The sequence below is a fragment of the Chelonia mydas genome, chromosome 9 (genome assembly GCF_015237465.2).
Source record: "Chelonia mydas isolate rCheMyd1 chromosome 9, rCheMyd1.pri.v2, whole genome shotgun sequence".
NCBI lineage: Eukaryota > Metazoa > Chordata > Testudines > Cheloniidae > Chelonia > Chelonia mydas.
Window position 1 is genome coordinate 66,541,219 of NC_057855.1, and position 21,872 is coordinate 66,563,090.

Sequence of the window (21,872 nt, forward strand, 5' to 3'; positions counted from 1 at the left end):
TTTTACAGAGGTGATTTCTTTACTTCTATTTATTTCTATTTCTACTAAAAGTCTTCTTGTAAGAAAACTGAATGCTTTTTCATTGTTCTCAGATCCAAGGGTTTGGGTCTGTGGTCACCTATGCAAATTGGTGAGGATTTTTACCAAACCTTTCCCAGGAAGTGGGGTGCAAGGGTTGGGAGGATTTTGGGGGGAAAGACGTGTCCAAACTACGTTTCCCAGTAAACCCAGTTAGAGTTTGGTGGTGGCAGTAGATATTCCAAGGACAAAGGATAAAATTAATTTGTACGTTGGGGAAGTTTTAACCTAAGCTGGTAAAAGTAAGCTTAGGAGGTTTTCATGCAGGTCCCCGCATCTGTACCCTAGAGTTCAGAGTGGGGGAGGAACCTTGACATGGTGGCAGAGTGGTGGGATTAACCTGAAATCATTTTGAGATCAATTTGAGATTTTTTGAACCAGAAATACAGATTTTAAAAAGGAAAATTCTTTTTCCTTTGGGGCTGCTGGAAAGGAGGTCCAGAAAGCAGCTGAAACTGAAAGCAGCTTGTTTTTTCTCTGCTTTGGGGCCAGAGTGGAGACAAAAGGGGATTATCTTTGTGAATTGCAGGTTTTCTTTGCCTGGAGGCAGGGTACTTAACCTCCTGCAGGGAAATTCACAGTCTTGGTAAACCAGAAGTTTTTTTTTTTCTAAAAGTAAATGGGGTGGGGGGTGTTCTACCCATTTGCCTGGAGACAAAAGTGGCAGGGGCTTTTTTTTTTTTTAGGATTTTGATTTTTTTACAAGGAGCACAAGTTTGAAAAGGAATTTTTTTTTCCTTTGGGCTGCTGGTAAGCAGGTTTCCAAGTAGTTGGAGGTTTTTTGCTTTGATTTGGGGCCAGAGCAGAGACAAGGGAATTGTCTTTTTCTGTAGGCTGACAATCACTATCAGAGAATAGGTATTCTATTCCAGCACAGCAAAATTTTACAGCCAAGTTTTGTTTATTTCTAAACCTCGGGTGTAAAGTTAGTTAAAAACAGAGAGGTTAGGATGACAAAATCCACGGCTCGACAAAAGCTGGAATTAGCCAGATTTCAGGCTGAGGAAAAACAACGGGAACATGAAAGACAGATAGAACTCATGTGGCTGAAGGAGGAGGAGAGGGAAAAAGAGAGGAAGCATGCACTGGAGATGGAGAAGGTAAAGGCTCAGCAGAATATACCAACAAACCCTAGCAATCCTTCTCCAGGTACCACTCCCCATCCCAGAAAGTTTCCCACCTACAAGGCAGGTGATGATACTGAGGCCTTCCTAGAAAACTTCGAAAGGGCCTGCCTTGGGTACAACATATCTACTGACCAATACATGGTAGAGCTGAGGCCGCAGCTCAGTGGACCCTTAGCTGAGGTGGCAGCTGAAATGCCTAAAGAACACATGAACAAGTATGAACTGTTTAAATCCAAGGCGAGAGTCAGAATGGGGATAACACCCGAGCAGTCTCGTCGGAGGTTCAGAGCCCTAAGGTGGAAACTAGACGTGTCATTTACCTGACATGCCTACCACATTGTGAAACATTGGGATGCCTGGATATCAGGAGCAAGTGTTGAATCTCCAGTAAATTTGCCCTTCCTAATGCAAATGGAACAATTCTTAGAGGGTGTTCCTGAGGAAATAGAAAGATGCATCCTAGATGGGAAGCCCAAAACTGTAATCGACGCAGGAGGGATTGGAGCCCGATGGGTGGAGGTGGCAGAGAAGAAGAAAACTGGTCGCAGTTGGAGCGGAGACCAGAAGGGACAACCCCAGACCACACCCTATTATTGGGGGCCACCCAAAGCCCCACCTACCTCCCAAAGAACCCTCCAGACCCCTTATCGTCCCACCATCCCGTTCTCCAGCAACCCACCTCGCCCCAGTGACCCGTCAGCTGGACGATGTTTTAAATGTAATGAGCTGGGGCATGTAAAGGCCAACTGCCCCAAGAACCCCAACAGATTACAGTTCATTGCACCGGAATCACACCAGAGGTCCGCAGGCCCAGATACCTCCCAGATACCCTTGGAGCGGAGGGAAACTGTGAGTGTGGGCGGGAAGAAGGTCACCGCGTGGAGGGACACCGGAGCACAAGTGTCAGCTATCCATGCTTCCTTAGTGGACCCCAATTTAATCAACCCAGAGATCCAAGTGACGATTCAACCCTTCAAGTCCAACTCTTTCAATTTGCCCACAGCCAAGTTGCCTGTCCAGTACCAGGGCTGGTCAGGAACGTGGACTTCTGCAGTCTATGATGATTATCCCATCCCCATGCTGTTGGGGAAGACTTGGCCAATCATGTGAAGCGGGCCAAGAGGGTGGGAATGGTCACCCGTAGCCAGGCTAAACAAGCCGTGAGGCCTACCTCTATTCCGGAAACTTCTATCAGGACCCAGTCAGAGGTGATGGAATCGGACCCCAGGCCAATGTCTGCAACAGCAGTAGTGGATCCAGTCCCAGAGACCCAGACGGAACCAGTCCCAGAACCGGAACCAGCAGAACAACCAGCAGCAGACCATTTGCCAGCACTGAATCCAGTACTTGCAACCTCAACACCAGAGGGCCCCACCGAACCTGAACCGGCAGCAGCCCATAACCCTACACAAGAGGCTCAGCTGGAGCCTGAACCCCAACATAGTGTCCCAGCGGAAAGCGGTTCACAGTCAACGGAAACAGCCCTATCCCCTACATCCCTTCCAGAGGGACCAAGCATAGGTCCACAATCCAATGAGGAACTGATGTCTCCAGCATCAAGGGAACAGTTCCAGACCGAACAGGAAGCAGATGAAAGCCTCCAGAGAGCTTGGACGGCGGCACGGAGCAACCCACCACCTCTCAGCTCTTCTAATCGATCCAGGTTTGTTGTAGAAAGGGGACTTTTATACAAGGAAACTCTTTCTGGTGGACACCAGGAAGACTGGCATCCTCAGAGACAGTTGGTAGTTCCAACTAAATACCAGGCCAAGCTCTTGAGCTTAGCCCAGGATCACCCTAGTGGCCATGCTGGGGTGAACAGGACCAAAGACCATTTGGGGGAGTCATTCCACTGGGAGGGAATGGGCAAGGATGTTTCTACCTATGTCCGGTCTTGTGAAGTACGCCAAAGAGTGGGAAAACCCCAAGACCAGGTCAAAGCCCCTCTCCAGCCACTCCCCATCATTGAAGTTCCATTTCAGCGAGTAGCTGTGGATATTCTGGGTCCTTTTCTGAAAAAGACACCCAGAGGAAAGCAGTACATACTGACTTCCATGGATTTTGCCACCCGATGGCCGGAAGCAGTAGCTTTAAGCAACACCAGGGCTAAAAGTGTGTGCCAGGTACTAGCAGACATTTTTGCCAGGGTAGGTTGGCCCTCCGACATCCTCACAGATGCAGGGACTAATTTCCTGGCAGGAACTATGGAAAACTTTTGGGAAGCTCATGGGGTAAATCACTTGGTTGCCACTCCTTACCACCATCAAACAAATGGCCTGGTGGAGAAGTTTAATGGAACTTTGGGGGCCATGATACGTAAATTTGTAAATGAGCACTCCAATGATTGGAACCTAGTGTTGCAGCAGTTGCTCTTTGCCTACAGAGCTGTACCACATCCCAGTTTAGGGTTTTCCCCATTTGAACTTGTATATGGCCGTGAGGTTAAGGGGCCATTACAGTTGGTGAAGCAGCAATGGGAGGGTTTTACACCTTCTCCAGGAACTAACATTCTGGACTTTGTAACCAACCTACAAAACACCCTCTGAACCTCTTTAGCCCTTGTTAAAGAAAACCTACAGGATGCTCAAAAAGAGCAAAAAGCCTGGTATGATAAACATGCCAGAGAGCGTTTCTTCAAAGTAGGGGAGCAGGTCATGGTCTTAAAGGCGCTCCAGGCCCATAAAATGGAAGCATCGTGGGAAGGGCCATTCACTGTCCAGGAGCGCCTGGGAGCTGTTAATTATCTCATAGCATTCCCCACCTCCAACCGAAAGCCTAAGGTGTACCATATTAATTCTCTAAAGCCCTTCTATTCCAGAGAATTAAAGGTTTGTCAGTTTACAGCCCAGGGAGGAGACGACGCTGAGTGGCCTGAAGGTGTCTACTACGAAGGGAAAAGTGCTGGGGGTGTGGAAGAGGTGAACCTCTCCATGACCCTTGAGCATATGCAGCGACAGCAGATCAAGGAGCTGTGCACTAGGTACGCGCCAGCATTCTCAGCCACCCCAGGACTGACTGAACGGGCATACCACTCCATTGACACAGGTAATGCTCAGCCAATTAAAGTCCAACCTTACCGGGTGTCTCCTCAAGCTAAAACTGCTATAGAACGGGAGATCCAGGACATGCTACAGATGGGTGTAATCCGCCCCTCTGGAAGTGCATGGGCATCTCCAGTGGTTCTAGTTCCCAAACCAGATGGGGAAATACGTTTTTGCGTGGACTACCGTAAGCTAAATGCTGTAACTCGCCCAGACAACTATCCAATGCCACGCACAGATGAACTATTAGAGAAACTGGGACGGGCCCAGTTCATCTCTACCTTGGACTTAACCAAGGGGTACTGGCAGGTACCGCTAGATGAATCTGCCAAGGAAAGGTCAGCCTTCACCACACATCTCGGGCTGTATGAATTTAATGTACTCCCTTTCAGGCTGCGAAATGCACCCGCCACCTTCCAAAGACTTGTAGGTGGTCTCCTAGCGGGATCAGGAGAATATGCAGTCGCCTACCTTGACGATGTGGCCATATTTTCGGATTCCTGGGCAGACCACCTGGAACATCTACAAAAAGTCCTTGAGCGCATAAGGGAGGCAGGACTAACTCTTAAGGCTAAGAAGTGTCAAATAGGCCTAAACAGAGTGGGACACCAGGTGGGTCAAGAAACTATCAGCCCCCTACAGGCCAAAGTGGATGCTATCCAAAAGTGGCCTGTCCCAAAGTCAAAGATACAGGTTCAATCCTTCTTAGGCTTGGCCGGTTATTACAGACCATTTGTACCGCAATACAGCCAAATTGCCGCCCCACTGATGACCTAACCAAAAAGAAACAGCCAAATGCCGTTCAGTGGACCGAAAAGTGTCAGAAGGCCTTTAACAAGCTTAAAGCAACACTCATGTCTGACTCTGTACTAAGGGCCCCAGACTTTGACAAATCGTTCCTAGTAACCACAGATGCGTCCGAGCGTGGTGGGGGAGCAGTTTTAATCCAGAAAGGACCTGATCAAGAATTCCACCCTGTAGTGTTTCTCAGCAAAAAACTGTCTGAGAGGGAAAGCAACTGGTCAGTCAGTGAAAAAGAATGTTACGCCATTGTCTATGCTCTGGAAAAGCTACGCCCATACGTTTGGGGACAGCGTTTCCACCTGCAAACCGACCATGCTGCACTGAAGTGGCTTCACACCGTCAAAGAAAATAACAAAAAACTTCTTCGGTGGAGTTTAGCTCTCCAGGATTTTGATTTCGACATCCAACACATCTCAGGAGCTTCTAACAAAGTGGCTGATGCACTCTCCCGTGAAAGTTTCCCAGAATCAACTGGTTAAAATCGTCCTTGAGATGTGGAAAATATTGTTAGTCTTTATGTACTTGGTAGTATATTTAGAGATGCATGTGTCTTATTAACTCTGTTTTTCCTAGAGCTCCAGGAAGAAATCCCAGCCAGTGTTTCACCCTAGCTGAATTTGGGGGGCGTGTCATAAATATAAAGGGAAGGGTAAACCCCTATAAAATCCCTCCTGGCCAGAGGAAAAACTCCTCTCACCTGTAAAAGAGTTAAGAAGCTAAAGGTAACCTCGCTGGCACCTGACCAAAATGACCAATGAGGAGACAAGATACTTTCAAAAGCTGGGAGGAGGGAGAGAAACAAAGGGTCTGGGTCTGTCTATATGCTGCTTTTGCCGGGGATAGAACAGGAATGGAGTCTTAGAACTTTTAGTAAGTAATCTAGCTAGGTATGCGTTAGATTATGATTTCTTTAAATGGCTGAGAAAAGAATTGTGCTGCATAGAATCACTATTTCTGTCTGTGTGTCTTTTTTGTAACTTCAGGTTTTGCCTAGAGGGATTCTCTATGTTTTGAATCTAATTACCCTGTAATGTATCTACCATCCTGATTTTACAGAGGTGATTTCTTTACTTCTATTTACTTCTATTTCTACTAAAAGTCTTCTTGTAAGAAAACTGAATGCTTTTTCATTGTTCTCAGATCCAAGGGTTTGGGTCTGTGGTCACCTATGCAAATTGGTGAGGATTTTTACCAAACTTTTCCCAGGAAGTGGGGTGCAAGGGTTGGGAGGATTTTGGGGGGAAAGACGTGTCCAAACTACGTTTCCCAGTAAACCCAGATAGAGTTTGGTGGTGGCAGTAGATATTCCAAGGACAAAGGATAAAATTAATTTGTACGTTGGGGAAGTTTTAACCTAAGCTGGTAAAAGTAAGCTTAGGAGGTTTTCATGCAGGTCCCCGCATCTGTACCCTAGAGTTCAGACTGGGGGAGGAACCTTGACAACTAATAACTAATTGTCATTACTAATAATTTCTTAGAGTTTTAATGAGACCCAGCTACAGAAGTAAAATGAGAGTCTAAGGTACTTGATGGAATTTTATATGGAGAAAAGGTACAAACTGAAAAAACTACTTTGGAGATCAGAGATGGAGATGTGCACAAATGATATCCCCTGAGAACACTTTAAGAATCTGTTTCCTCACAGTAAAAAGGAAGCATATTCCTTGTGTTGAGCACCTAAAACCTATTTAAAGTATCTACCAATTCAAAGGATCAATCTAAATCCTCCAGATCCTGTTCCTGGTGAATCTACAGAACAAAACATATTGAGGTATGAAAATCTCTTCTTTTTGTACATTTCAGTAGAAACATGATCTTCTGTTGGGTCCATATGCTATCAGTGCATAAGGATATATTATATAACATTTATAAAAGCTTAAATCTTCAAACATGTATTATATGAGTATCAGTTGTGGTTCCACAGTTAATGCTCCATTGAATTTTGCACTTAAAGCAGGGATTCAACAACTTTGTCATTAATTAATCCATTTTACATATGAAAAACAGAGCATCTTTTCCCTCAAATCTTCCAGCACTTATTCTGAGTACAGAATGAACTGTCTGATAAAAGTAAAAGCGGGTAAGCTTAAACTTTTTTTAAAAGTTTCCTTTAGAGACTTCTGCACCCTGTGTTGGACACTTGTTTTTCTCCTGAATGGTTTTAACATCATAATACAGACTCAAACTCCCCAAAGCTCCCTGGAAGATCCTACATGGACAACATTTAAATAAATGTTTTTAGAAATAACGGTAGAAAGTTCCTTTTCCAGCAGGATCTTAAAACATTGACAGAATTCCAAAAAAAACTGCCCTATTTTGAAAAGAGTGCTCTTCTTCTGTTCGTCCCAATGGTAGTGAAACAATGCTGCCTTGAAGAATATGATCGACAATAGGGGGCCATCATCATCGCCTAAGGCACCTTGGCTTCATTCTGTTGTGAACCAAGGGTGGTGGCAGATGGTTAGAAAGAACTGCCTGGTAGCTTCATTTCTGTTGGGCATTATGACCTATATGACAAGATCCTGCACTATCCTAGACAAAGTGTATGGAATTAAGATAAACCTTATGGAATTAAGTTCAATGCCTTTGGGGGGCCCATTGCATTAAAACTGCAGTAGTTTGTGTTATTTCTGGGGATTATATGTAATTTATCAAGGATATGTGACTAAAGTAAACCTTAGGAAATGTTAGCAACTTCACAGGACTTTTTGAAATTATGTAAACTTTTGAAATTAAGTGAGTTTCCCAGGACATCCCTAAGAAGAGGGGGGTATGCTAATGAAGTTCCTCCCATTATCAGCCATTTGAATGCTGTGTCCTGGAGAGGGGACCCATTGTCTGGCTGATTATGTATTCATGGTCTCTTCAGAGAGCCAAACTGGATAAATGAGTGACTCACAGCACCATGAGGGAGCTTGTTTTGAGCTGAAGCTGTGATGAACTGAGACTACAGGAAAAACTCTTTTGTGGGGTTTGAAAGACTAATCACCAACTAGATCTCTTGTAGGAGTGAGAGGGTGATTCTGGTAAACTTATTAGCATGCATGTAGGTTTTTCCATTGCTTTTAATGTTTTCTTTGTATTATTTTTACCTTAAGAATAAACAGTGCTTATTAAGAAAGAGCCATGTAGCAATTTCTACCTGTGGCAATTACACTGTGTACTGTTTCTGAGGAGAGAAGTGAAGCAGGCTTGCTTAGACAGACTGTATTTTGCTGGGATTAACACAGTGAAAGCAGGGAGCCTTTCAGCCTGGAGATTGGAAGGAGAGAGACATGGGTCTCCACCCAAGAGAGGCAACAGCTAGGAAGCCGGAAGCCTGAATATGGGTGCCCTTGTTGAACCATAGAGGGGAAATACAAGTGCAGTTGCCCTGAACTGTGCAAGGAACAACAGGAGATAGCAGACATTTTGGCAGGGGGAAATTCTTTTGCATTTTTCTGTAGGAAATTATTTTCAGATGCTGCTGTAGAAGAAACTTGCAGTTAGAATGAAGAATAGTAAAATGACATTTAACCCTAAAAACCACTCTGAACACATCCTGCTGTACCAAATCTACTTAGCAGGTGTGGGAGGAGGGATAAATGCATGGTGATGAGCTGTGAAGGGGAATGTGAAGAGCAGAAGCAAGGGGATAACTGGCCACCAATGTCTAACTGCTTTGTGCTGCTCTAGACAGGGATAAAGCAGCCAGCACCTACTAGAGAATTTAGTCCTAACAGCTACAAATGAAAAGTTGATACTTTATCTTTAGAAATGTCACATTACAACATTGTCTTTGGGTTTCTTGTTCTCCAATCCCTCAGCCAGAGACAAACACCTACAAGATCTCTATCAAGCATTCCTAAAATTACAATACCCACTGCTGAAGTGAAGAAACTGATTGACAGAGCCAGAAGAATACCCAGAAGTCACCTGCTCCAGGACAGGCCCAACAAAGAAAGTAACAGAACGCCACTAGCCGTCAGCTTTAGCCCCCAACTAAAACCTCTCCACTGCATCATCAAGGATCTGCAACCTATCCTGAAGGACGATCCCTCACTCTCACAGATCTTGGGAGACAGGCCAGTCCTCGCTTACAGACAGCCCCCCAACCTGAAGCAAATACTCACCAGCCACCACGCACCACACAACAAAAACACTAACCCAGGAACCTATCCTGAGGATAGGAATTGTGGAGGAGTGGACTGAGAGGAATGTAGATAAAATGGCATACAGCTGTGCTCGTATGTCTTGAAATGGGGAGATTTGGAGGAGGCATATGGGGGACAAATAAGACAGGCAGGTGATGGAGGGAGAAATAGTGCTGGGAGAATCGGGGTATATAAGGGAATGCCAAAAATTGAGGAGTCAAGGAAGATGAGTGCAAAATCCTGGGGGGAAATGAACAGAACAAGTTTGTCCTTCAGATTGAATGTAAACTTCCTAATGTTTCAAAAGTGGACAAATCTTCATCTGTGGGCTTGTTTATACTTAAAACACTACAGTGGCACAGTGGTGCTGCTGTAGCACTTAAATGTAGACGCTGCCTACACCAATGGGAGGGATTCTCCTGTCAGCATAGGTAATCTACCTCCCAGAGAGGTGGTAGCTAGGTCAATGAAAGAATTCTTCTGTCAACCTAGTGTAATCTACACAGTGACTTAAACTGGCTTACCTACACTGCTCAGGGGTATGTATTTTTAACACCCCTGACCAATGTAGTCAAACTGACCTAATTTTCTAGTGTAGACCAGGCCTAATTCTCTCTGTTGTCCTACAGTGTCTGCTGCTCTCTTAACCCCTGTGCTTCACAATCTCTCATGTAGACTATCTAAGGGCTTGTCTATACTGCGACGTTGTTGGCAAAACTTAAAAAAGCCCCCCCCGTGAAAGACAAAAGTTTTGCCCACTCAAGTGGCAGTGTGAACATGGCTTTGTCGGTAGGAGCACTCTCCTGCTGACAAAGCTAATGCTGCTTGCAGGGCTGGAAGTATTTTGTCGGCAAAAGTGCTGACAAAATACTGACAGAGAGCGTTCACACACGCTGACTTTTAGCGACAAAGCTGTGTTGACAAAGCCTTGTTGCTAAAAGCTGAAGAGTGTCGACAAACCCACAGTCTACAGGGTGCCCACTGAGCCTTGATGAGTGTTGTAAGATCTGAAAGCAATGTTTCCTGCCTATGGGCCTCATATGCCAAACTGATCATTCTTGCTTTCCATTCAGAAGGCTGTATAAGAATGAGTTTTTGCCTATTATGGAAATGTATGGGAGTTAATACAAAAAAGAATCAAGAAGAAAACTGCCTTTAAGGTTGTTTTTTTAAATAAATATTGCTGCTGTTTGCAGTTAGGGTCCTGAGCACTGATAATACTGGCAGATTCAGAACTTGAATTTATAGCAGAAAATGTCTCAATATTAGGTTTTTGGGGTAAATATCTCTAAGAAACAGCATGAGAACTATTGGAATCAACAGCAGGGAGTTCTACAGATGTAACCACATTCAAACAGAGCAATTTACACATTAGTGCCCTCTAGGTAAGCAAAGGTGCTACTTGTTTCCACAGTACGTGACAAAAGAGCTGTAGACAACTAGGAGTGTTTCTGATTAGAACTTGCATATGACAAAATGTCTTTTTTGGTGTACTGCTGTCCATTCAGGTATGGTAGTTAAATACATCAATGGATGTTTGGAGCAGTGTTGTAAGGCAGTCTGGTGGGTGTGCATCCAGAATGAGAGGAAGAGAAAGATGATTGTTACTGGGAGGAGAGAGTTGTGAAGCTGGCAATGATTGTAAGATAGATGGTCTGTTGGACTGTGCTGCAGTGTTACGTGAAATGGACAAAATGGGAGGAAGTAATTCTCTAAACTTATGGCAAAGTTGTCCATGGGACATCATAATCATTAAAGTCAGATTACAGATAAGTTGATTCGTCCAGAAGGAGGGGAACAACCCAAGATTCTCAAGTCTTAAGTTTTTAATTTTGAAAGGAACATGACTCAAGCATATCTGATTGAGGGGGAGTGCGGGTGGTGAGGGGAGAGAAATCATTTACCAAGAAATTTCAAGGATAGTGAACAGGAGGCATTAGGATTTGAGCTTCTACAAGATTATGGATAATCTGTATTTGTTTTTTTTCATGGCCCATCTCTGCTTTTAGGGCTTGTCTACATAGAATTAGGGAATGTCTACACTGCAATCAGACATCTGTGTCTGGCCTGTGCCAGCTGACTTGGGTTTACAAGGCTCAGGCTAAGCGGCTGTTTAATTGTGATGTAGATGATGGGGTTTGGGCTTGAGCCTGGCTTCTAGGACCCTACCACGTCACAGGACCCTAAAACCCAGGCTTCAGTCTGAGCCCAAACACCTACATCACAACTAAACAGCCCCTTAGCTCGAGCCCTGTGAGCTTGAGTCAGCTGGCATGGGCCAGCCGCAGATTTTTTATTGCAGTGTAGACATTCCCTTAGAGTGCAGCAAGTTGGCCTGTGAATGCACTATCTGTCTGCATGCACCCTGCTGTCATAGACTAGAAGGTCCATAGCACTCTTTGGCATACTGCTGTTTCAAAATTACCGAGCTTTTAGTGTGTGGTTGCAGGGTCTATATGGCAAATCAGTATGTGACAGGCTACTGTATTGTACTTTCATGCCCTTGCTTGTTGCACACTATCTCTGCATAGAGAAGCCCTTATTAACTGAACAGTTAAAATTAAGACTTAGTGGATAATTTAAGCTGAAGCAAGAATCCAAGTTCTGTGTGCCCAGAACGTACTGAATATATATGGAGTGATATTTTGCCTTTTGTGATAATTGACCAGAATACAAGTTTATCAGATTTAAGACATATGGAAGTTTAGAAATAATTGTATTGAGGAGGCCATAAATAGTTAGAGCAGTTGTTTTCTGATGTACAGTAAGTAGGACATAAAGACTTCAGCAGCCAGTTTAGACTTCAATAGTGAGGGATAACAGACGTTTGTTAAATGGGGAGAGGTTTACACAACCGAACTGAAGTAATCATTAAGGCAATGTTCATAAAATCATAGAACTGGGAGAGACCTCGAGAGGTCATCTAGTCAGTCCCCTGCACTCAAGGCAGGACTAAGTATTATCTAGAGACCATCCCGGACAGGCGTTTGTCCAACCTGCTCTTAAAAATCCCCAATGACAGAGATTCCACAACCTCCATAAGAAATTTGTTCTAGTGCTTAACCACTCTGACAGTTAGGATGTTTTTCCTAATGTCCAACCTAAAGTGCCCTTGCTTCAATTTAAGCCCATTGCTTCTTGTCCTATCCAGAGAGGTTAAGAAGAAATCCCACCCCCCTCCTGGTAACAACCTTTTATGTACTTGAAAACTGTTATCATGTCCCCTCTCAGTCTTCTCTTCTCCAGACTAAACAAACACAATTTTTTCAATCTTCCCTCATAGGTCATGTTTTCTAGACCTTTAATCATTTTTGTTGCTGTTCTCTGGACTTTCTCCAATTTGTCCACATCTTTCCTGAAATGTGGCACCCAGAACTGGACACAATACTCCAGTTGAGGCCTAATCAGCGTGGAGTAGAGTGGAAGAATTACTTCTCCTGTCTTGCTTACTCCTGCTAATACATCCCAGAATGATGCTGGCTTTTTTTTCAACAGCTTTACACTGTTTACTCATACTTAGCTTGTGGTTCACTATAACCATGAGATCCCTTTCCGAAGTACTCCTTCTTAGGCAGTCATTTCCTATTTTGTATGTGTGCAACTGATTGTTCCTTCCTAAGTGGAGTACTTTGCATTTGTCTTTATTGAATTTCATCCTATTTACTTCAGACCATTTCTCCAGTTTGACCAGATCATTTTGAATTTTAATCCTATTGTCCAAAGCACTTGCAACCCCTCCCAGCTTGGTATCATCTGCAAACTTTATAAGTGTACTCTCTATGCCATTATCTAAATCATTGGTGAGGATATTAACCAGAATTGGACCCAAAACCGATCCCTGCAGGAGCCCACTCATTATGCCCTTCCAGCATGACTGTGAACCACTGATAACTGCTCTCTGGGAACAATTTTCCAGTTATGCACCCACATTATAGTAGCTCCATCTAGGTTGTATTTCCCTAATTTGTTTATGGGAAAGTCATGCGAGACCATATCAAAAGCTTTACTAAAGTCAAGATATACCACATCTACCACTTTTCCCCCTATCCACAAGGCTTGTTACCCTGTCAAAGAAAGCTATCACGTTGGTTTGACACGATTTGTCAAATTGATTTGTTCTTGACAAATCCACGCTGACTGTTATTTATCACCTTATCTTCTAGGTGTTTGCAAATTGATTGCTTAATTCAGTGGTTCCCAAACTTGTTCCGCCGCTTGTGCAGGGAAAGCCCCTGGCGGGCCGGGCCGATTTGTTTACCTGCCATGTCTACAAGTTAGGCCGATCGCGGCTCCCAGTGGCTGCGGTTCGCTGCTCCAGGCCAATGGGAGCTCCTGGAAGCGGTGCGGGCCGAGGGACATACTGGCCACCACTTCCAGCAGCTCCCATTGGCCTAGAGCAGCGAACCACGGCCACTGGGAGCCGCAATCGACCGAACCTGTGGACGCGGCAGGTAAACAAACTGGCCCAGCCCACCAGGGGCTTTCCCTGCACAAGTGGCGAAACAAGTTTGGGAACCACTGGCTTAATTATTTGCTCCATTATCTTTCAAGGTACAGAAGTTAAGCTGACTGGTCTGTAATTTCCTGGGTTGTCCTTAATTCCCTTTTTATCGATGGGCACTATATTTGCCCTTTTCCAGTCTTCTGTAATGTCTCTTGTCTTCCATGGCTTCAAAGATAATTGCTAATGGCTCAGATATCTCCTCAGTCAGCTCGTTGAGTATTCTAGGATGCATTTCATCAGGCCCTGGTGATTTGAAGACATCTAACTTGTCTAAGTAATTTTTTACTTGTTCTTTCCCTATTTTAGACTCTGATCCTACCTCATTTTCACTGGCATTCACTGTTAGACATCCAATTGCCATCAACCTTCTTGGTGAAAACTGAAAGAAAGAAGTCATTAAGCACCTCTGCCATTTCCGCATTTTCTGTTATTGTCTTTCCCCTGTCATTGAGTAATAGGCCTACTCTGTCCTTGGTTTTCCTCTTGCTTCTAATGTATTTGTAGAATGTTTTCTTGTTACCTTTTATGTCCCCAGCTACTTTGATCTTGTTTTATGCGTTAGCTTTTCTAATTTTGTCCCTACATAATTGTGTTATTTGTTTATATTCATCCTTTGTAATTTGACTGAGTTTCCACTTTTTGTAGGACTCTTTTTTGAGTTTTAGGTCATTGAAGATCTCCTGGTTAAGCCAGTGTGGTCTCTTGCCATACTTCCTATCTTTCCTACGCAGTGCGATAGTTTGCTCTTGTGCCCTTAATAATGTCTCTCTGAAAAACTGCCAACTGTCTTCAGTTGTTTTTCCCCTTAGACTTGCTTCCCATGGGATTTTGTCAACCAACTCCCCAAGTTTGCTCAATTTTGCCTTCTTGAAATCCATTGTCTTTATTGTTCTGTTCTTCCTCCTACCATTCCTTAGAATCATGAACTCTACCGTTTCATGATCACTTTCACCCAAGTTGCCTTCCACTTTCAAATTCTCAGCCAGTTCCTCCCTATTTGTCAAAATCAAATCTAGAAACAGCCTCCCCTGTAGTAGCTTTCTCCACCTTCTGAAATAAAAAATTGCCTCCAATACATTCCAAGAATGTGTTGGATAATCTGTGCCCTGCTGTGTTATTTTCCCAACAGATGTCTGCGTAGTTGAAGTCCCCCATCACCACCAAGTCTTGTGCTTTGGATGATTTTGTTAGTTGTTTAAAAAAGCCTCATTCACCTCTTCTTTCTGGTTTAGTAGTCTGTAGAAGACCCCTATCATGACATCACCCTTGTTTCTTACCACTTTTATCCTTACCCAGAGACTTTCAACAAGTCTGTCTCTTATTTCTATCTCAACCTCAGTCCAAGTGTATACATTTTTAATATATAAGGCAACACCTCCTCCCTTTTTTCCCTGCCTGTCCTTCCTGAGCAAGCTATTACCTAGTGGTCACTCTACCAGGAGTTGGGAGAACTGAATTCTATTTCTGGTTCTGCTACTGACGTGGTGCGTGACCTTGGGCAAGTCACTTCACCTCTCGGTGCCTCTGCTGTTCTTCCCACTCTCTGTCTATTTAGATTTTAAGTTTTTGGGGGGAGAGACTGTCCCCACTATCATAATACAAACAATAATTGTAATGGAAACTTATTAAAAATCTGAGTGTATGTGGGTAAGTGGATGGAAAGAGCCATTGCTGCTGCTGTACTACAAGGTAGTCAGGACTTCTGATGTGACATTAAGATAAAATGCACATTTTCAGGGCTATGTTAAAATTTAACAGGTCTGAGTCAGATGTTCTCAGTGCCCCCCTGCCCTAGCCTCCAAGATTGTTGATATGGTCTTAGCCATTCTTGTCAATTACCCGTTCCACTGACCAAGACAAAGAGCTAACTTGATTTTTCTTCAACAAATAGTAATAGCAAGGCTCAGCAACATTTAAAGACCAAAGGACCCCAAACCTTGGGTCACTAATCTGTTTACATGTAGAGTGAGGTTTCTGCTCTTAGATTAACAGAATTTTGTTTTAATTTAACAATTAAATTTCCATTTAGTATTGTAAGTTTGCCATCACAGAAACATCTGGGTGCCATTTTGAGGTACAGACATTTTCTCAATAAGCAAGCAAGGGGTCCACTTCATCTCCTTGCAATTAGTAATACTTATTTATGACAAGTCTACTTGGGGTGGCTTGCCTCTGGGAACAGATTGCACAGGCTATTCCACAACTCAGTTCTTGAAAGGCTGCTGGAAAAGATGAAACTGTGTGTGACCTGGAGGTGGCAAGACTCCATCTCAGCCTACTCTGCAGTGGAAGTGATATTCACCTCCCGCCCTCCCTCCACACCTTGAAGAGAATGAAATATATCTTCTAGGCCATACACTGAAAAATACTTAAAAAAAGAAAAGGAGGACTTGTGGCACCTTAGAGACTAACAAATTTATTTGAGCATAAGCTTTCGTGAGCTACAGCTCACTTCATCGAATGCATGCAGTGGGAAATAAAGTGGGGAGATTTACTCCTCTGAAACCTGAAAAATACTTGTGATAGAACTTGCTTGATGGCAGATAAAGCTGTAAACTTTTGGAGGAGTGCATAGCAGCAGCTTAAAGAAAAGAAAACAATCAGTCTTCAGATGTATGAATAGAGTATTGAATATCAGTCAAAGGGAATTATTCTAGTCCTATATAAGGGAATAGTGAGGCCATGTTCTGAATAATGTACTCAGTTTAGGTCAACTTATTATTAAAGGATATTATAGAAATGGAGAAGGTAAAGCAAAGGGCAGCTGGAATGATACATGGACTAAAGGGTCTTACTTATTCAAAAAGATAAGAGACACTATGTCTGTGTTCTTCAGAAAAGAAGATTAAGAGGGAACTTTATTTGAAGTATGCTAAACTCTGAAGGGAATAGAGGACAGAGGCTGCAAGCCTATGAGCCTGTGTCAAATACAAGAACTAAGGGCACCAGGTGAAGGTAAGAAGAGGGTCAGGTGATGATGGAATTGAAAATGAATTTCTTCACACACACGGCTAATACAACGTGGTATAAACTATCAAACACAATGTCAGGGATAAGTAGGATAAATTATCTTTATAAAACATATAAGCTTGGAAAAATATACATTGTACAAATGCTTGTTCAAAGTTGGAGATGACTTAGATACGTTTTCTAGCTCCCTTCTGTTCTGAAATTTCCTGTCTTGATATAAGAAACCAGCACATTAATAGGATAAACATGAGTACTGTTATAATGGAAACTAGAAAGATCGCTAAGGGAGAGTTCTTTTTGTAATCAGACTGATGTAAAACTACAAAGAGTAGAAAAAAAACTGGAAATCATCTTCCAGAATAAGAGTGACTGTAAAGGAAAAGCAATATAAAAATGATAGAGGAGGAAGAGGGAGTTAGAAGAATACCAGTGAAAATCAAGGTGATAAAAACAAAAGAAAGCTGACTTTGGAATAAGATTTACTAAGAAAAACTACAATCCAAAAGAACAGTTAGGTATTATAGAAGAATGTGCATGCCAATGTAATTCCAGGGATGTCTCATTTCCACTATAGGACCCTCTGTTAACTTGACTCTGTCCTGGGCAGTAACATACACTAAGCCTTGCTTGTAGGCAAGGAGATTTTTAAATGATATTTAGGTGGAAATTAATTGTTGCCTTAATGATTGATTGTTGAAATGGTTTCAGATTCTTTCATATTTTTTTCCTTTCTTATAAATATTTAGTTAGAAATTAAAAATGGAAACTTTAATTACTAGTATAAAATCTAATCATGTTGGGTATAGAGTCTCATAATAGTTAAACCAATTACAAGGAAGAGGAGGGCTAGACTCCATTGCTGTCAGTGCACTCTTTGGTACACAAGTTAGTATAAAATTATTCATATGGATTACACAGCGAACTTGTGTGCTTTAATGTCTTCCTTGAGTGTTACATGTTGTTTTCCTCCATTCCAAGAGGTGAGCTATGGAGTACAATTTCCAACAGTTTAATTGGAAAAAATCAGAACTGAATCTCTGGAGGGTCTTCTGCAAATTCCTTTGCATGTTCCCTATACTAAATGCCACAACCATCCTTTGAAGTTAAATTGACATAAGATTAGAAAAAGATAGATTACTTTATTGATAAGGAAGGATATCAGTGTTTTCCCATTGAAGCTCTTCAATTTTATCTTAGACCTAAAACTGCTTTGGTTGCCAATTTCCCATTTTTGTGACTATCTTCACACTGCACTTTTTTTGTTTGTTTGTTTTTGTTTGCAAGTGTCTTTTACAATTTAGATAAAGAAACCAAGCAAAGCCTTGTGGAATAGGCAAAAGTTTCTCTTGAGTGGTAAGTTCATGGTTTTAGTATTGCGTTTTGTGTGTGTGTATTTTTTTAGATTCTGAAGCAACAGAGTGCAATAAGCAAGTTAGGCATCAGTTACACTTTTTGTACATAACATACATATTGAGTATACCGCAACAATGAGTATGGTGTACGTGTAATATGAGTTACACATAAACCTCTCTTTAGAGAAATAAAATGAGTCGGTTAGAGCAGGAGATTAGGAGCCATAATACTTGGTTTCTATTCTCAGCTCTACAATTGAGTAGAACCTGTTTATTTTTTGCTGTGACCCATCTGAATAATTGGTATATCTACCTTAGTGGGGTGATCAGTTAATTACTGTTACTAAAGTATTTTGAGATGGTTGGCTGTGAAGCACTACATAAGAGAAAGTATATCACAAACAATGCATACGTAAACTAATTGTTTTAATGGTTACACTGCTCATTACAAAACCAAAGGAGGAAATGGTGATTCCGTGAGACCATATGGAAAACACATGCAATATATAAAAGGCTATATTGCTAAAACAAATGCATTTAATCTTCCCTGGCACATATATTAATGCTCAGATTGTACCATTTCCACTCAAGTTGGTTGTTGCTTTATGCTCTAAATAGTCCTATAGAAATAATATTATATAAATCTTTGTACAAACCTAGTCCTTTATATATGAAGATCTCAAAGCATTTCATGTACTTTGTTAATCAATGAAGCCATGAAAGTACTGCTATACACACATTACACAGGTGGTAAATTAAGATGAACAAGAGATGCTTTAATTGACTAAGGCCAAACAATGGAGTGGTGGGTGAAATTCTGTGGCCTGCGTTGTGCAGGAGGTCAGACTAGATGATCATAATGGTCCCTTCTGACCTAAATATCTATGAATCTATGAATGCATCAGTGGTAGAGCTGAGAACAGACGGAGAAAGGTGTTACTCAATCTGAATAAGGATGGTAAAACATGACCCTAGACAAAATAAAGTAAAACCTCATTATCTTTAGCCTTCTTGAGTTCAAGAAGATAACTGCTTTGAATTTCCTCTCCTCCTCTTTCTAGCAATACAATCAAAAAGTGGAAAATTCTTACTTTGTTTCTCTGAAATACAAACTGCTTTTTCCTTGCTGTAATAAATGCAGGTGAAGTGCTTGGAGGCAGAAGCGGAGGAAAGAAGAGAGGCAAAGCGCTTGGAGGCAGAGTTAAAGCTGAAGTGCTTAGAGCTGGAAAGGGCTAAGCTGCGGCCAGCAGGTAACCCTAACAGTTCTTCTCCAGGTATCATTCCCCATTCCAAGAAATTCCCCACATACAAGGTAGGCGATGATACAGAGGCCTTCTTAGAAAATTTCGAAAGGGCCTGCCTTGGGTACAACAGCCCTATAGACCAGTATACAACACCCCTATAGACTCTTATAGACCAGGTGGAGCTGAGGCCGCAGCTCAATGGACCCTTAGCAGAGGTGGCAGCTGAAATGCCTAAAGAACACATTAATGAGTACAACCTTTTTAAACAAAAGGCCATAATTAGAATGGAGCTAACACCCGAGCATCCCCATCAGCAGTTTAGAGCCCTAAGGTGGAAACCAGGTGTGGCATTTTCCCAGCACGCCTACCACACTGTAAAAAATTGGGATGCCTGGATATCAGGAGCAAGTGTTAAATCTTGGGAAGATCTGTCTCTGCAAATGGAGCAGTTCTGAGAGGGTGTTCCTGAGGAAATAAAAAGGTACATCCTAGATGGAAAGCCCAGAACCATAATTGAGGCGGGGGAGATCGGAACCAAATGAGTGGAGATGGCAGAGAAGGAAAAAGCTGGTAGCAGTTGGAGCAGATACCAGAAGGGGCAACCCGAGATGACATCCCACCATCGGGGTCAGCCAAAGCACCACCTTGCAAGGAGGAGCCCTCCACACAGCCAGGGAAATCCCAGATGCCATCTCGCCCCACCACCCTACTCTCCAACCCTCCGCCTCGCCCCAGCCCACAGTCAGCTGGGTGATGTTTTAAATGTAATGAGCTGGGGCATGTGAAGGCCAACTGCCTCAAGAGCACCAGCCAACTACAACTCATCACCCTGGAGTCCCACCAAGAGCCTTCAGGTCCAGATGTCTTGCAAATACCCCCAGAGCAAAGGGAAACTGTGAGTGTGGGCAGGAGGAAGATTACTACATGGAGAGACACTGGAACACAGGTGTCAGCTATCCCCAAATCCCTGGTGGACCCCTCTATCAAGAGGCCCAAGTGATGGTGCAACCCTTTAAGGCCAACTCTTTTAACTTGCCTACAGTGAGGTTGCCTGTCCAGTACAAGGGCTGTTCAGGAATATGGACTTTTGCAGTCTATGACTATTATCCCATTCCCATGCTACTGGGAGAAGACTTAGCCAACCATGTGAAGCTAACAAAAAGGGTGGGGATGGCAAAACAGGCCTCCACTCCTAACTCCATTCCTGAGCCTCCTACAGGGACCCAGCCAGAGGTGGTGGAACCCGACCCACCGTCTATGCAGCAGTTGTAGATCCAATTCCTAAAACCCAGCCAGAACCAGCTCCAAAATCGAAACTGGTGGAGCATTCAGCACCAGAGCCCGTGCTTGCAACTCCACCAGAGTCGGGGAACCAGCACCAAAGGGCGCCACAGAGTCTGCACCTGCAGCAGCAGCTAAACTGGTGCAAGAGGCTCAACCGGAGCCTGAAATACCACTTAGTGCACCAGTGAAGAGCAGTTCACAGTCAACGGAAACAACCACATCACTTGCATTGCTTCCAGTGAGACCAAGCCCTTGTCCACAACCCAGGGAGGAACTAATGTCTCCAGCATCAAGGGAGCAGTTCCATGCAGAGCAGGAAGTGGATGTAAGACTCAAGGAAGCTTGGATGGCAGCACGGAGCAACCCACCACCTCTCAGCTCTTCTAATAGGTCCAGGTTTGTTATAAAAGGAGGACTCTTATACAAGGAGACCCTTTCTGGTGGGCACAAGGAGGACTAGCATCCTCAAAGACAGTTGATAGTTCCAACTAAGTATAGGAAAAAACTCTTGAGCTTAGCCCACAATCACCCTAGTGGCCATGCTGGGGTGAACAGGACCAAGGACCATTTGGGGAAGTCATTCCACTGGGAGGGGATGGGTAAGGACGTTTCTACCTATGTCCAGTCTTTTGAGGTGTGCCAGACGGTGGGAAAGTCCCAAAACCAGGTCAAAGACCTTCTCCAGCCACTCCCCATAATTGAGGTTCCATTTCAGAGTGTAGCTGTGGATATTCTGGGTCCTTTCCCTAAGAAGACACACAGAGGAAAGCTGTACATACTGATGTCATAAATATAGAGAGAAGGGTAGCATAAAATCCCTCCTCGGCAGCTGTTCTGAATCGTCTTACCTGTAAGGGGTTAAGTAGTCAAATAACCTAGTTGGCACCTGATCAGAAGGACCAATGAGGAAAGAAGATACTTTCAAACCTGGGAAAGGGGGGGGGAAGGTTTTGTTTGTGCTGTCTCTTTGTTGTTCCCTCTCTGGACAGAGAGAGAAGCCAAGCAGGTACAACATCTCTTGAAAATATACCTGGAATTTTCAATCTAAAATCACAGAAATTGTAAGTAAGGCAAGGAAATGCATTAGGTTATCTTTTGTTTTAGCTTGTGAATTTTCCTGTGCTACAAAGGTAGTTTTATTCCTGTTTTTGTAACTGTGAAGTGGAGCCAGAGGGGAATCCTCTGTGTTTTAAATCTTTTTATTTACCCTGTAAAGTTACCTTTCATCCTGATTTTGCAGGTGTGATTCTTTTACTTTTTTTTTTTATAAATAAAGTTTTTCTTTTAAGAAGCTGATTGATTTTCAGTGTCCTGAAGACAAAGGGTCTGTGCTCA